The sequence below is a fragment of the Heterodontus francisci genome, chromosome 14 (genome assembly GCF_036365525.1).
Source record: "Heterodontus francisci isolate sHetFra1 chromosome 14, sHetFra1.hap1, whole genome shotgun sequence".
Lineage (NCBI taxonomy): Eukaryota > Metazoa > Chordata > Chondrichthyes > Heterodontiformes > Heterodontidae > Heterodontus > Heterodontus francisci.
This window is the reverse complement of record NC_090384.1, coordinates 86300517-86313741: the sequence shown is the minus strand read 5'-3', so window position 1 is coordinate 86313741 and position 13225 is coordinate 86300517. Positions and strand designations below refer to the sequence as shown.

Sequence of the window (13225 nt, the reverse complement as noted above, 5' to 3'; positions counted from 1 at the left end):
ACAAATCACAATGTGCAATTAACCCTCACCTATCGAATGCAATGCAGACCACATGCCAACTTCATGCTGCCTGCTCTTTTCGATGATTTCAACATCCAGCTAGTGCTAACCATGCTGTTGATTGGCTGGACATGTCAGGAGGGGGCCAATATGATGACTGGATAGCACCAATTAAAGCAAGTCTGCACTGCTTAAAGTTAGTCTGCACCTGTTAAAGGGGAGGTGCACTGTGGCTGAAGCAGGTGCTGGCAATTGTGTAGGAAGTGAATGTGATCTGGGAAGCAAGCAAGCAAGCAAGAAAGAATGGCACAACATGCGAGAGAGTGGGCTCCAAGGTATTCGACCCTGCACTGGAGGCCTTGAGGGAAGAGATGAAAAGGAGGGACAGAGGTTCTCTATCTGCAGGTGGCCTTCCCCAGTGAGCAATGGAGGTTGGGTCATCGAATATATTCAAGGCTAAGTTAGACAGCTTTTTGATTGACAAGGGAGTCAAGGGTTATGGGGGGGGTGCAGGCAGGAAAGTGGAGTTAAGGCCACAATTTGATCATCCATGATCTTATTGAATGGGGGAGCAGGCTGGAGGGGCCGAATGGCCTTCTCCTGTTCCTATTGCCTATGTTCTGATATTCATATCCCATAAAAGAATACAAAAAGTAAGTTTTTCTTGATGAACGGAGGCTGCTGAACCGATTAGAGTATATGAGTCACCAATGTCTGTGCAAAAATACTTGGCAGGATCTCAAAAAGTATGGAGGAGGGTATTAACTAGATCTGCACAGACATGGATGAATTATTGTCTGCACTGCAGTTTATCATTGACCACATATTTATTCCCATAACATCCATAATGGAGCCCTCAGTATCATAGATTCTAAGCAGAATGGGATTATTTTATCAATGTTCAGACTGCTGCTACAGAAACCTTGGAGTCAAATCCAAAGCAGCTTCTCTTGTGAAAGTAGTCTCACAGACACTCTCTGGACAGTCAATGATATGTGCAATCACTCCTTGCAATCCACTAGTGCAGAACAAAGGCTCAGATGTGCTAATGATCAGTGCTGTCATAGACTGGCAAGCTCTAAACAGCTCCTGTAAATCCTGTGACATTGTCTAGTTGAAATTATTGCATAGAATTACATAGAATTTAAAACACAGTAATAAGTCATTTGGCCCAACAGGTTTATACTGGTGTTTATACTCCACGCAAGCCTTTGCCCACCTTACTTCCCCTCACCTGATCGACATACCCTTCTATTTCTTCCTCTTTCAGGTATATATCTAGCTTCTACTTAAATGCATCTAAGCTATTTGCCTCAACAGCTCCAAGTTATAGCAAGTTCCACATTCTGACCATTCTCTGAGTATCCCCTGAATTCTTTATTGGATTTATTAGTGGCTATCTTATCTTATTGAGGGGCTAAATTTGATAGCACCCGAAAACAAGCGCAGGGATCGCGATATGCAATTAAACCTCAGCCATTGATTGCAGTGCAGACCACATGCCAACTTCATGCTGCCTGCTCTTTTCGATGATTTCAACATCAGTACTAGCCATACTGTTAATTGGCTGGACGTGTCAGCAGGGGGCCAATATCACGAGTGGCTAGCACCAATTAAAGCCAGCCTGCACTGCTTAAAGTTAGCCTGCAGCTGTTAAAGGGGAGGTACACTGTAGCAGGTGCTGGCAGTCATGCAGGAAGTGAATCTGACCTGGGAAACCAACATGAATGGCACAACATGTGAGAGAGTGGGCCCCAAGATATCCGACCCTGCACTAGAGGCCTTGATGGAGGAAGTGAAAAGGAGGGACAGAAGTCTTGTATTTGCAGGTGGCCAGGAGGCTCTCCAGACAGGTGTTCAGAGAGCAGTGGCGGCAATTAGCTGTGGAGGTCAATGCCAGGGGTCAAGCCCTGAGAACCTGGATGCTGTATTGCAAGAAGTTCAATGATCACCCACAAATGGTTAAGGTCAGTGAAGCACTTTCAAATGCCATGTTCTACCAATTGCCCGATTAGTTTCAGCCCCTGTTTAATTCACCACATGCCCAACACTCACCTATCAATCAGGACTCAGTCATGTGCTCTATGGCACACTCACACTGCTGCAAGCCTCACACCCATAACTCACACTGCCATTTATTCAACCATGACAGCAACGTCACTCAAACAGATTGCATGACATTCACTGACACACATCCCTCTTTCTTGCAGGACAAAGTGATGCACAACCAGAGGCAGCTGGAGCTAATAGGATTGGAACAGGTGTGCCTTCATGTCAGAACCCCCATGGAGACTATGGTTCCAGCCAATATTGGAATGGCCATTGCTAAGGCCATGGCCAGTGGCAGGGCTGAAAACATTAAAGATGATGCTATCCTCATATCAAATCCTCCTCCTCACATCCCACCTCCCTCTCATCCCACACTCTCTTCTGATTTACATGCTGCAGATAGTGTAAGCATGCATTCTTACTTTTCCCCCTTCCTGCACCACAAACTTTTTCTCATTTCAGATAACCAAGTATTGCAATTTGGGCAGGCAATGGAGGAACAGGAAGAAGACAGTGCTGATGAAGATGCATCATCATTTGATTTTTCACTCGCAGACACCAGCTCAGATATTGGCCCCGCACTTAATTTAGAGGACAGCGTAGAGGCAGGATCTGCACCTGATGAAACAGCAAGCATGAGTGACCAGCAGCCAGGGCAGGGGCAAGGTTAGCAGAGGTGCCAGCTCAGTAGAGGGTGAAGTCGCACATGGGTTCTGCTGCAGATAATTTAGATGAGCAGCTAACCTACAGAAGAACGCTGATGGGTGTCCAAAACAAGATACTTGTTGCATTGGGAAGTCTGCCAGAAAGCCTGCGGTCAATGTCAAGGAGCCTGGAGGAGTCCAGCACAAACTTGACACAGGGTTTTGCGCAGAGCTTGAAGCTGATATTTTTCAGTGTGGACCAAACCATGATGTATCTTCCATTGCAGTACAAGCAGTACCACCCAACATCTAAATGCTGCATTGGATGCTTAGACTGCTGTCACGCAAGATCAGCTTTCTTAACATGCAAGCTCAGACTGCTGCCACCATAGCTGTGGATTACAGTGTGCAAATGGGCTTACAGTCTTTCGCAGCAGCCCAGCAATCTGCCCTCCAAAAGAGTACTGGGATTGCTGAGACTCCAGCCGGGGGAGTGGCAATGGAGCATGATCCTACTGTCCTCTATCAGGAAGACAGCATTTGTTCTCCCACTTTTGCCAATACACCTGTATCCTTACTGTTGCCTGCCAGCCAGCCAGCCGAGATGGCTGCCATCCATGCTGAGATGGTGCAGTCCACAGCCAGGCCTTCTAGGCCCAGAAGCTGCTTGAAGTCATCCTGCAAGCCCATCTGCAGTCTCCTCCACTGAAAGTCAACAGCCTTCCTTAACCCATGCTGCAGCCATTAGGGCAGCACAGTGATGTAGCACTAAGACAGGCAAAGATACATGGAAGGCAGACACTCAGGGAATGATTAGTTGACTTTTGAATGTAATAAGGAATGATTACATTTGTTCTTGAATGTTTATTTTCTGTTGTGGCCAAGCAGATGCTGTGATGGTCATTGACAGAGGAAAGGTAAAGTGTGAGACTGTTGGTGAATGGGAAATTGGGATTGCAGTTGCTGGAATCGCACTTGGATAAATTTTTCATGGACAACCCAGGCAGAAAGGGGTTTTGAGGTTACCACCTTCCCTTCTCTGCCTTCTCTGCCTCCTCTTCCTCTTCTGCTTTCTCCTCCTCGTCCTCATGCTCTGCTGCTCAGCTGCTTGCTGTAAAGTTGGTGGAAAGGGCTGTCCTCTCGTGATGGCGAGATTGTGCACCATGCAGCAAATCACCACGAATTTTGACACCTGCTCTGCTGAATGTTGCAGAGCCCCTCCAGAGCAATCCAGGGGGCGGAAGCATTGTTGCAGCATGCCAGTGGTCTGCTGTATCACATTTCCTGTGGCAGGATGTCTTTCATTGTATGTATGTTTCACTCGTGTATGTAGGTTGTGCACTGGAGTGATTAGCCATGTTATCAGAGGGTAGCCCTTGTCACCCAGTATAGCCATGGTTTGCCGTGGTGGCACAAATGCAGCTGGCACAGTGGACTGCTGAAGATTGAAGGCATCATGACTGCTGCCAGGATACCAGGCAATGACCTGCATGTTGCTCTGCCGATGGTTACACACCAGCTGCATGTTGAGGGAATGGAATTCCTTTCAGTTGCAGTACATCTTGGAGTTTCCATACAGCAACTGCAAAATGAAATGTGTGCAGGCAGTGGCACCCTGCACCATGGTGAAGCCTGGCAAAGCCACATGCTTGCTTTGCCTGCTTCTCTCTGGCAAGAGAGAATGACATGTGTTCAGCTCTCTTTGAATAGAGAGCTTCATTGGCCTGCCTTCCACAACAGAGGATGGCAAACAAATATCTCTGACTCCAGCCTGAAAGGAGCCAGACGCATACATGTTCACCACCACAATCCCCTTGACAGCCACTGGCAATGCACTTCTCACTGTGCATTGAAGTTGCAGTTGTGGCTGCAGCACATAACAGATTTCAATGAGAATAACCTTACTGAAGATTAGACGTCTCACACATTGTTCCTCACTGAGGTTCAGGTAGGAGAATTGCTTCCTGAACCTCTGGGGGTTATATGCCCTCCTGATGAGAGCTCTTCTGTCCTTCCTCCTCCTTTTCCCTCTTCCAGCAGCTTTACTTGCGCTTTCCGGCATGCTGTTCATTCTCCAGGTCATGCTTTGTTCCAAGGGGAATGCCTATGAGTGTCTTGGAGCAACTGATATGTGCAGATACAAAAGCACGATACAAAAGCATACAAAATACTGCCGATACTGGAAATCTGAAATAAAAATAAAAGCAGAAAATGCTGGAAACACTCAGCAGGTCTGGCAGCATCTGTGGAGCGAGAAACAGAGTTAACATTTCAGCTCTGATGGAAGGTCACAGACCTGAAACGTTAACTCTGTTTCTCTCCCCACAAATCCGGCCAGGCCTGCTGTGTGTTTCTAGCATTTTCTGATTTGTGCAGGTGCCTTGAGTCAGCAAAGACTCCTTCAGCACCTGTCATACCAATCCCTATAGCCTCTTGGAACAACTGTACAAATCACCACTTTCAGAATTGAAGCAACATCTGGAAGAAATCAACCAACAACTAACCTGTAAGTATTTTATGATGCCTTTAAATAGCGTTGGTTGGGGAGCGGGTCCTTCCTGCTACTGAATGCGTGCTCAGCCATACGAGGTGAAGAGAAGGCATTAGCTCCAAAGTGACACTGCTGTCATCAAATCACCATTGCACCATGCTTGACGTCAAGATCTATCTGCTCTGCATGCTGCTGGCGGCCACTCACTGCACATGTACTAATACCTGGACCATTTCAGTGTGTTTCACCCCAAAAGGGTGCATGTGCACTGTGGACGCAATTTTGGATGTCAAAGGACATGTGTAGTGCCCGAAAAATGGGCTCAAGCTATCCCAATTTTGCATCCAAATTTTCTATTTTTTGGACTCCTCCACAAGTGGAAACATCTTCTGTGTCTACCCTAATGAAGCCCTTCATAATTTTGAAGACTTGTATCAGGTCAGCCTTCTCTTTTCTAAAGGAAAGAGCCACAGCCTGTTCAGTCTTTCCTGATGGATATAAGCACTCGGTTCTGGTATCATCCTTGTAATTTTTTTTGCTCCTGGGAAGTAATGGGGCTGCCTCTCGAGAAGCCACCAATGCACTTAGAAGCTCTTTCAGCTGTCTTGATGCATCAGCAATCCCCCAAGCCATTACTGTCACCAGGATATTCTGCAGGCTCCGCGACACTTCCCGTAATGTGTGGAAAATGCACATATAGACCTCCCCTTACTTATCTATTGTCTCGACCATGTTCATGGAAACAATCTCCACTGTCTCCATATGACATCTATGTTCTATAATCATTGCTCCTTTGAACATTGGGCCACTGATATCCAGTTTCTCAGCTGACTGCACTTGTTACTCCTCCCTTCATGGGGGAATAGTCCCTCTCTCTCTTTCATTTGCTCTTCATTCCTTATTCTCACTAGTGATCAGTTCTTCAGCCAGTGACAATCTTTCTGACTCAATAAGTAATTATTTGAGAGTGAGTGTTTTTGTGTTTCTGTTTGTGCAGGTAAGAAGCCATGACAGAATTGTTGAGGAAGTGACAGGAAAGAGAGAATTGGAAATGGTTGTTTTTCTGGAAGTGCCCAGGTGGTCCTCAGTGGATCTGTCCTGAGCATCTGCCCAGAATTGGGATAGCTTCTTTTTGCTGTGGGCTCAGGTCTTCCATTGTGGTGGTTTCCCTGGTGTTATTTTTATGGCATTATTTGTAAGCCAGCTTTTCCTTTGGAGAGAGAAAATATAATGTTACAGACACATGAGTGGCATGCACACTGGCCCCACTTTGAGTGTGATGTCCTTGAAGACTAGCAGTGACTCTTGTGGCAGACAAAGTGAATCAAGAGGTTATCTAGTGAATGGAGATGATGGTTGAATGTCGCATTCGTGAAATTCCTGGAAAACCTTGATGCTCTTGTTGCTGCTGCCATGCCTGAGACTGGGGCTGGCTCAGCCACCGTGAAGTGTCTGTACCTGTAAAATTCAAGGTTCCTCATTAACAATCAACAGTTGTTCAAAAGCTGCATCACAACTGTATTCCCAGAGAGTTTAAGCCAACGATTGGCAGTTTTCTGGCCTCTAAACTGTCCTGCATGGTTAATGTGGCTTCCAGAAGCAAATGGCAGTGGGTTAGTACTGATTTCACATGGGTGGACATTGGAACGACTCCACCACAAGCCCACCAACAGAAGAATCCAGGCCATGACATTGTACTGTCATATTTCTATTTTCCATAGGATCTGTCATCAAGACTGAGATTGTTCAATTAGTACTGAATTACTGACAGTCTGAGACTGCAGATGTGGCCACTGGGAACTGGGTTAAGATTTCCTAAATTGTTTTCACTCAAGATCCTTAAAACCATTAGAGAGGGGGTAATCATCACATCTGTCTTGACTGGATTTGAATACATGTACCATAGGCATCCAGGCTTCGAATTACCTACAATAATAACAAAGGAAGTGTCTAGAAATGTAATGTGAAGCATGGTTGGTAATAGCTGGCATCGCGATTATGCAGTGACTCAACTATTTTCTTGTAATTGATGCACCAAAAATAAAATTTAAAAGACATTCTGGAAAAGTGACACCTTTTGAGTGCTATAAAGGACATTTGGCCATCTGCTAAATGTGTAATGAATAACACTTTTAGATTAATAGTAAAAGTCTATATGGTAATTTCCAGAATCTATCATAGGTTATAAATATGCATGTAGTAGATGTGTCAGTGTAATTTTCTACCCACATTACATTCTACAGAGGGTGAGAAAGTCAGAACCAAATAAGTTGATTAAACAGTGTTTCATATATTTATACCTACTACATTTGTACAGCACAGATAGGAACCATTTTGGGGATTGAGACAATGCAATAATTATACTCTTCTGACGCCCTACATCATTTTGACAATTTCCAGTTTCCTGGTCCCAACCGCCTCCTCTTCACTATGGACATCCAATCGCTGTACACCTCCATCCCCCACCAGGATGGTTTGAGGGCTCTCCGCTTCTTCCTGGAACAGAGGCCCAACCAGTCCCCATCCACCACCACCCTCCTCCGCCTGGCTGAACTTGTTCTCACATTGAACAATTTCTCCTTCAACTCCACGCACTTCCTTCAAGTAATAGGTGTCACTCTGGGTACCCGCATGGGTCCTAGTTATACCTGTCTTTTTGTGGGATATGTCGAGCATTCTTTGTTCCAGTCCTACTCAGGCCTCCTCCCCCAACTCTTTTTCCGGTACATAGATGACTGTATCGGTGCCGTTTCTTGCTCCTGCTCCGAACTGGAAAACTTTATCAACTTTGCTTCCAATTTCCACCCTTCTCTCACCTTTAGATGGTCCATCTCTGGCACTCCCATTCCCTTCCTCGACTTCTCTGTCTCCATCTCTGGGGATAGGTTGTCTACTAATATCCATTATAAGCCCATCCACTCCCACAGCTACCTCGACTACACTTCTTCACACCCTACCTCCTTTAAGGACTCCATTCCATTCTCCCAGTTTCTCCATCTTCGACGCATCTGCTCTGATGATGCTACCTACCATGACGGTGCTTCTGGTATGACCTCCTTTTTCCTCAACCGAGGATTCCCCCCACTGTTGTTGACAGGGCCCTCAACCGTGTCCGGCCCATTTTCCATACCTCTGCCCTCAACCCTTCCCCTCCCTCCCAGAACCGTGACAGGGTTCCCCTTGTCCTCACTTTCCACCCCATCAGCCTCCATATCCAAAGGATCATCCTCCGCCATTTCCGCCACCGCCAGCGTGATGCCACTACCAAACACATCTTCCCCTCCCTTCCCATGTCAGCATTCCGAACGGATCGTTCCCTCAGCGACACCCTGGTCCACTCCTCCATTACCCCCACCACCTCGTCCCCATCCCATGGCACCTTCCCCTGCAATCGCAGGAGGTGTAACACCTGCCCATTTACCTACTCTCTTCTCACTATCCCAGGCCCCAAACACTCCTTTCAGGTGAAGCAGCGATTTACTTGTACTTCTTTCAATGTAGTATACTGTATTCGCTGCTCATAATGTGGTCTCCTCTACATTGGGGAGATCAAACGCAGACTGGGTGACCGCTTTGCGTAACACCTCCGCTCAGTCCGCAAGCAGGACCCTGAGCTTTCGGTTGCTTGCCATTTCAACACTCCCCCCTGCTCTCATGCTCACATCTCTGTCCTGGGATTGCTGCAGTGTTCCAGTGAACATCAATGCAAGCTCGAGGAACTCATCTCCCAATTAGGCACACTACAGCCTGTCGGACTGAATATTGAGTTCAATAATTTCAGAGCATGACAGCCCCCCATTTTACTTTCATTTTTAGTTATTTTTTCTTTTTTACATTTTTTACAACTTTTTTTTGCATTTATTTCATTTCATCTTAGTTTGTTCAGTTTGCTTACCCACTGTTTTTTTTTCATGTTTGCACTTGCTGCTGTTCAATATTCAGTCCGTTAACAGCTTTTCTGTACTAACACCATTAACATATTGTTTGCCTTTGCTTCATGACCTTTTGGTCAGCTATGTGGCCTTGTCCAATCTACACCTTCTCCTTTGTTATCTCTTGCCCCACCCCCACCTCACTTGCTTCTAACCTGTGACATTTTTAATATTTGTCAGTTCCGAAGAAGGGTCACTGACCCGAAACGTTAACTCTGCTTCTCTTTCCACAGATGCTGCCAGACCTGCTGAGTGGTTCCAGCATTTCTTGTTTTTATTTCAGATTTCCAGCATCCGCAATATTTTGCTTTTATTTTAGTGCAATAATTATACATTTGCTTTATAAGAGGAGCCACCTCCATATCCTGCACTCTCAGCAGACAGCTTGTGTGAAGAAACTCAGGACCAAGCGTAGACCATTCAGCTCCTCAAACCATTCTAAGTAAGCACAGGTTAGAGATAGTGCTATCAGACTGTACTGGGCATTATGCACCCCCAGTAGGGTATCTTTCTTAAAGAGAGCTGTAGTACAAGTTCTCCAACTTGTCCTTCATCTATTGTTCGCTGCTGGGGAAATGAGATTACTGATTTACTCTTTGAATAAGTCTTCAGCTCCAGATTTTAGACAGATTCTAATCTAAAGCTTGGAGGGAAAAACATGCTATCACTGATAACATTTCATGTTTTTGGCCTATCGATTTCAAGAATGTTTTCAAAGTGTGAATGCTTTAGGAGCGCACAAGGGACTGAAATAATGTACAGCAGGGATCATACACCTGACCTACTGTGAACAGCCATTCTGGATGAACTTCACAGTGCCTTTCAATGTAACTATAAGATCCTGAGTACACAGTATGCTGGCACTGGGAGTTCAGACAAACCAAAGAAAGTTTCCTTGTGCTGGTGTAAAAGGGAAAATAGCTGCTGAAAGCTTCAGAGAGAGAAGATGAGGTCACATCTGGGATCACAAGCCACTATTGAGCGGGTAAAAATTTAACATCGTGGATTGCGTCCCCAACCTGCCGCGAGCACGCTGGCCACCATTTTTAAGGCAGCAGATACGTGCGGTGTGAAAGACTCGACTTGGAGGGGTGGGATGCTTCATTATAATACTTAAATTGGGCTCCCACAGAGCCACCAACAAAGTTTCCCAGGGCTCAGGAAACTTGGCAGTTAAAGGGAGGTGAGAACAGCTGACTGCAGAAGGTAAGTGCTTTATAGCACTTCTTGTGGGCCAAGAGGAGCTGGAGTACTCCCCTGAATGCCTCCCTTCTGCCGATTGTGGCCTCTTCTTACTGCCATAATTGGGCAACATTGACCCCACCAACATGTGATCTCTAGCCTCTGCCCCTGCAATTGGCCAATACCCTCCCTCTGATCCCCAATCTTGACCCATCTGACTGCTGATTGGCTGACCTTTTCCCCCCAGCTAAGCTTCATTTTCTAGCCTCCTGCCTGACAATCGGCTGACCAACCCTCACCCCCCACCTAGCCCCAATCTTTCCCTCTTGCTGCCACCTTTCACTGCCCCCTCCCTAGTAGCTGGCCTACCTGTCAATCTGGTCAGCTGCCAGATGGGAAATAGAAGTAAGAAATGATAATCTGATCCTGCTGTTAAATTCAGCAGGACTTCCATATCCACAGGATTTCCAGGTGAGTTCCCCCACCCTTACTCCCTCCCCACCTCCCCATAAATATTGGAGCCAGTGAATCAGAGAAGAAGTGCGCTAACCAGAAAGTAAACATTCTTGCAAAGTCACAGCTATTTGGATCAAGCCTATTCACTCGGCAGAGTTACAATCTCCTAGATCAAAATGTTGCAACATATATTCTTGTGGAGGAGGATACTATGAAACTTGATCCTGTATACTATAGTATTTGAGAGCACAGAGACTAATGGGCACGCTTAATGTTAGGTGGAACTTGTGCCTAAAATTCAGATCTGCACAGAAAATATCTGATTAGTATAGATTATTCACCAATTAAGCTCTTGCACATTCTATTTACACCAACTGTAAACGCAGATTGGTAACGACATGGTGCATGTTGTGAGCACAGATTATTCTCACATGTTTGCCAGCAGTCAAACAACTTCCATTATGCTGGAGATCTATCTTTCAAAAATTGCCACATCTGTTTTCATGCAACTCACAAGATCACAATAAATTATGGGCTGGATACGAGCAGTAGTGGCAGAAAAAAAAAGAAATGCAAATGGGGAAGCTTAGAATATCACCTGGACTTTTTTCTTTTCCCATCTTCCTACTAGGATACCTGGAAGCCTGAACCTTGACTCCCCCATTGCATTTAAATGATGGCAGTAGGTAGTCCCAGGAAACTGGACATCTCTCCTGCCTCTCACCTCCAGCTACTAGCAACTCCAGCTACTGGCAGGAAAGCGGTGATGGTGGTATATTATAGGGCAGTGGAAAGCCCATTGAAGACCCTTTTGGAGGGAAAGGATTTCATATTGGCCACCTCTCTCTCTCTTCTGCCCCAACCTACTCATCCCTTAGGAAAGATATCAAGGCCTTAGAGAGGGTGCAGAAGAGAATTACTAGAATGATATCAGGGATAAGGGACTTCAGCTATGTGGCAAGACTGTAGAAGCTGGGGTTGTTCTTCATGAAGCATAGAGGTTTAGAGGAGATTTGATAGAGGTGTTCAAAATCATGAGTGGTTTTGATAGGGTGAATAAGGAGAAGCTGTTTCCAATGGCAGAAGAATTGATAACCGGAGGACACAGAGTTAACATAATTGGAAAAAGAACTAGAAGTGCCACAAGGAAACTTTTATTTACACAGAGAGTTGTTTTGATCTCAAACGTACTGCCTGAAAGGATGATAGAAGCAGATTCAATGGTAACTCTCAAAAGTAAATTAGATAACTACATGAAAGAAACAAAAGGACTATGTGGAAAAAGTAGGGAAATGGAACTAATTGGACAACTAAAACAAGGAGCTGGCTCAGGCGTGATGGGCCAAATGGCCGCCTTCTGCATTGTATCATTCTATGATTCTATGAAAGGATGTCAGTGTCGAAACCTGATGTTATAACACAGCACTTCTGTACCAGATTTTGATAGGTCCAAGTTTCACAGAAATGATCCAGGGAGAATCACAATAGTCATATACATGCGTTCAGATGAGGAATATCATTCAGGCCATATTCCACAGAAACCTATGCTCCCACATTGCGGTATCTAGTTACAATTTGAAAGACTTCAAGAGCTTTTGTCTCCACCACCTTACCTGTAATAATGTTCCAGGCATTAATCATTCTTTGTGTGAAGCAGTGCTTCCTGTCATCTGTCCTGAACTTATCTCTTCACAGTTTGTGCCTCACTTCGCTTGTCCTGCAGTCATAATTTAACTTGAAATAGTGCTTAGGATTAACCTTCTGCTAGTTCAAGTAATATCTTCTATATCTCCATTGATCCCCTATCATTCATCTCCTTTCAAGACTGAGGTGTTAAATTTTTTCTAACCATTGACCTAATCTACCAGAGTCACTCAAAACACAGATATTAAAATGGTAATATGCTTTCAAAGCTGCTGCTTTTCACACACTACTTATTTTGCTGTCGGCCAGGATTTTTCACTTTTGCTGGAAGCTCGGAACAGATCAAGAACATCAGAGGAGAGAATGAATAAGACGCTTTGGATGTGGACCCTCCAACAGAGCTAGTGGAAGAGGCCGTGTGTAAAATGTCTTGTCTGTTCTCTCTAGAAATCCATCGGTTTCTGTTTTTGTTACAGATGTCCACCAGTTGCAGTATTTTGCTTTTCTTTCTCGTTTCTGTGCTCAGGAGCCCATGATTTCCCACACTTCAGTGAGTACTTTGCCCCATAAATTTGTCTCCATTCATGTGGTCTTAATCTTCAAAACCAGCACTCTAGTCCTGATAATAGATAATACATTTCAAATTAATTGGTGTGAAAATCTTAACCTCAGTGAAATTTACAACAGTCACGTGCATTGTTTGCACATGTCAGATTTTAAAAATTCATCCATGTGGGCATCACTGGCGAGACCAGCATTTACTGGCCATCCCTAATTCCCCTTAACTGAATGGCTTGCCAGATCATTTCAGAGGGCAGTTAAGAGTC

The 13225-nt window shown here is 45.1% G+C and overlaps 1 protein-coding gene across 2 annotated transcripts in view; it reads left to right on the top strand.

Moving 5' to 3' along the window:
- luzp2 (leucine zipper protein 2) overlaps positions 1–13225 on the top strand; it is a 355809-nt gene that overhangs the window by 217098 nt on the left and 125486 nt on the right. The window lies entirely within an intron of this gene.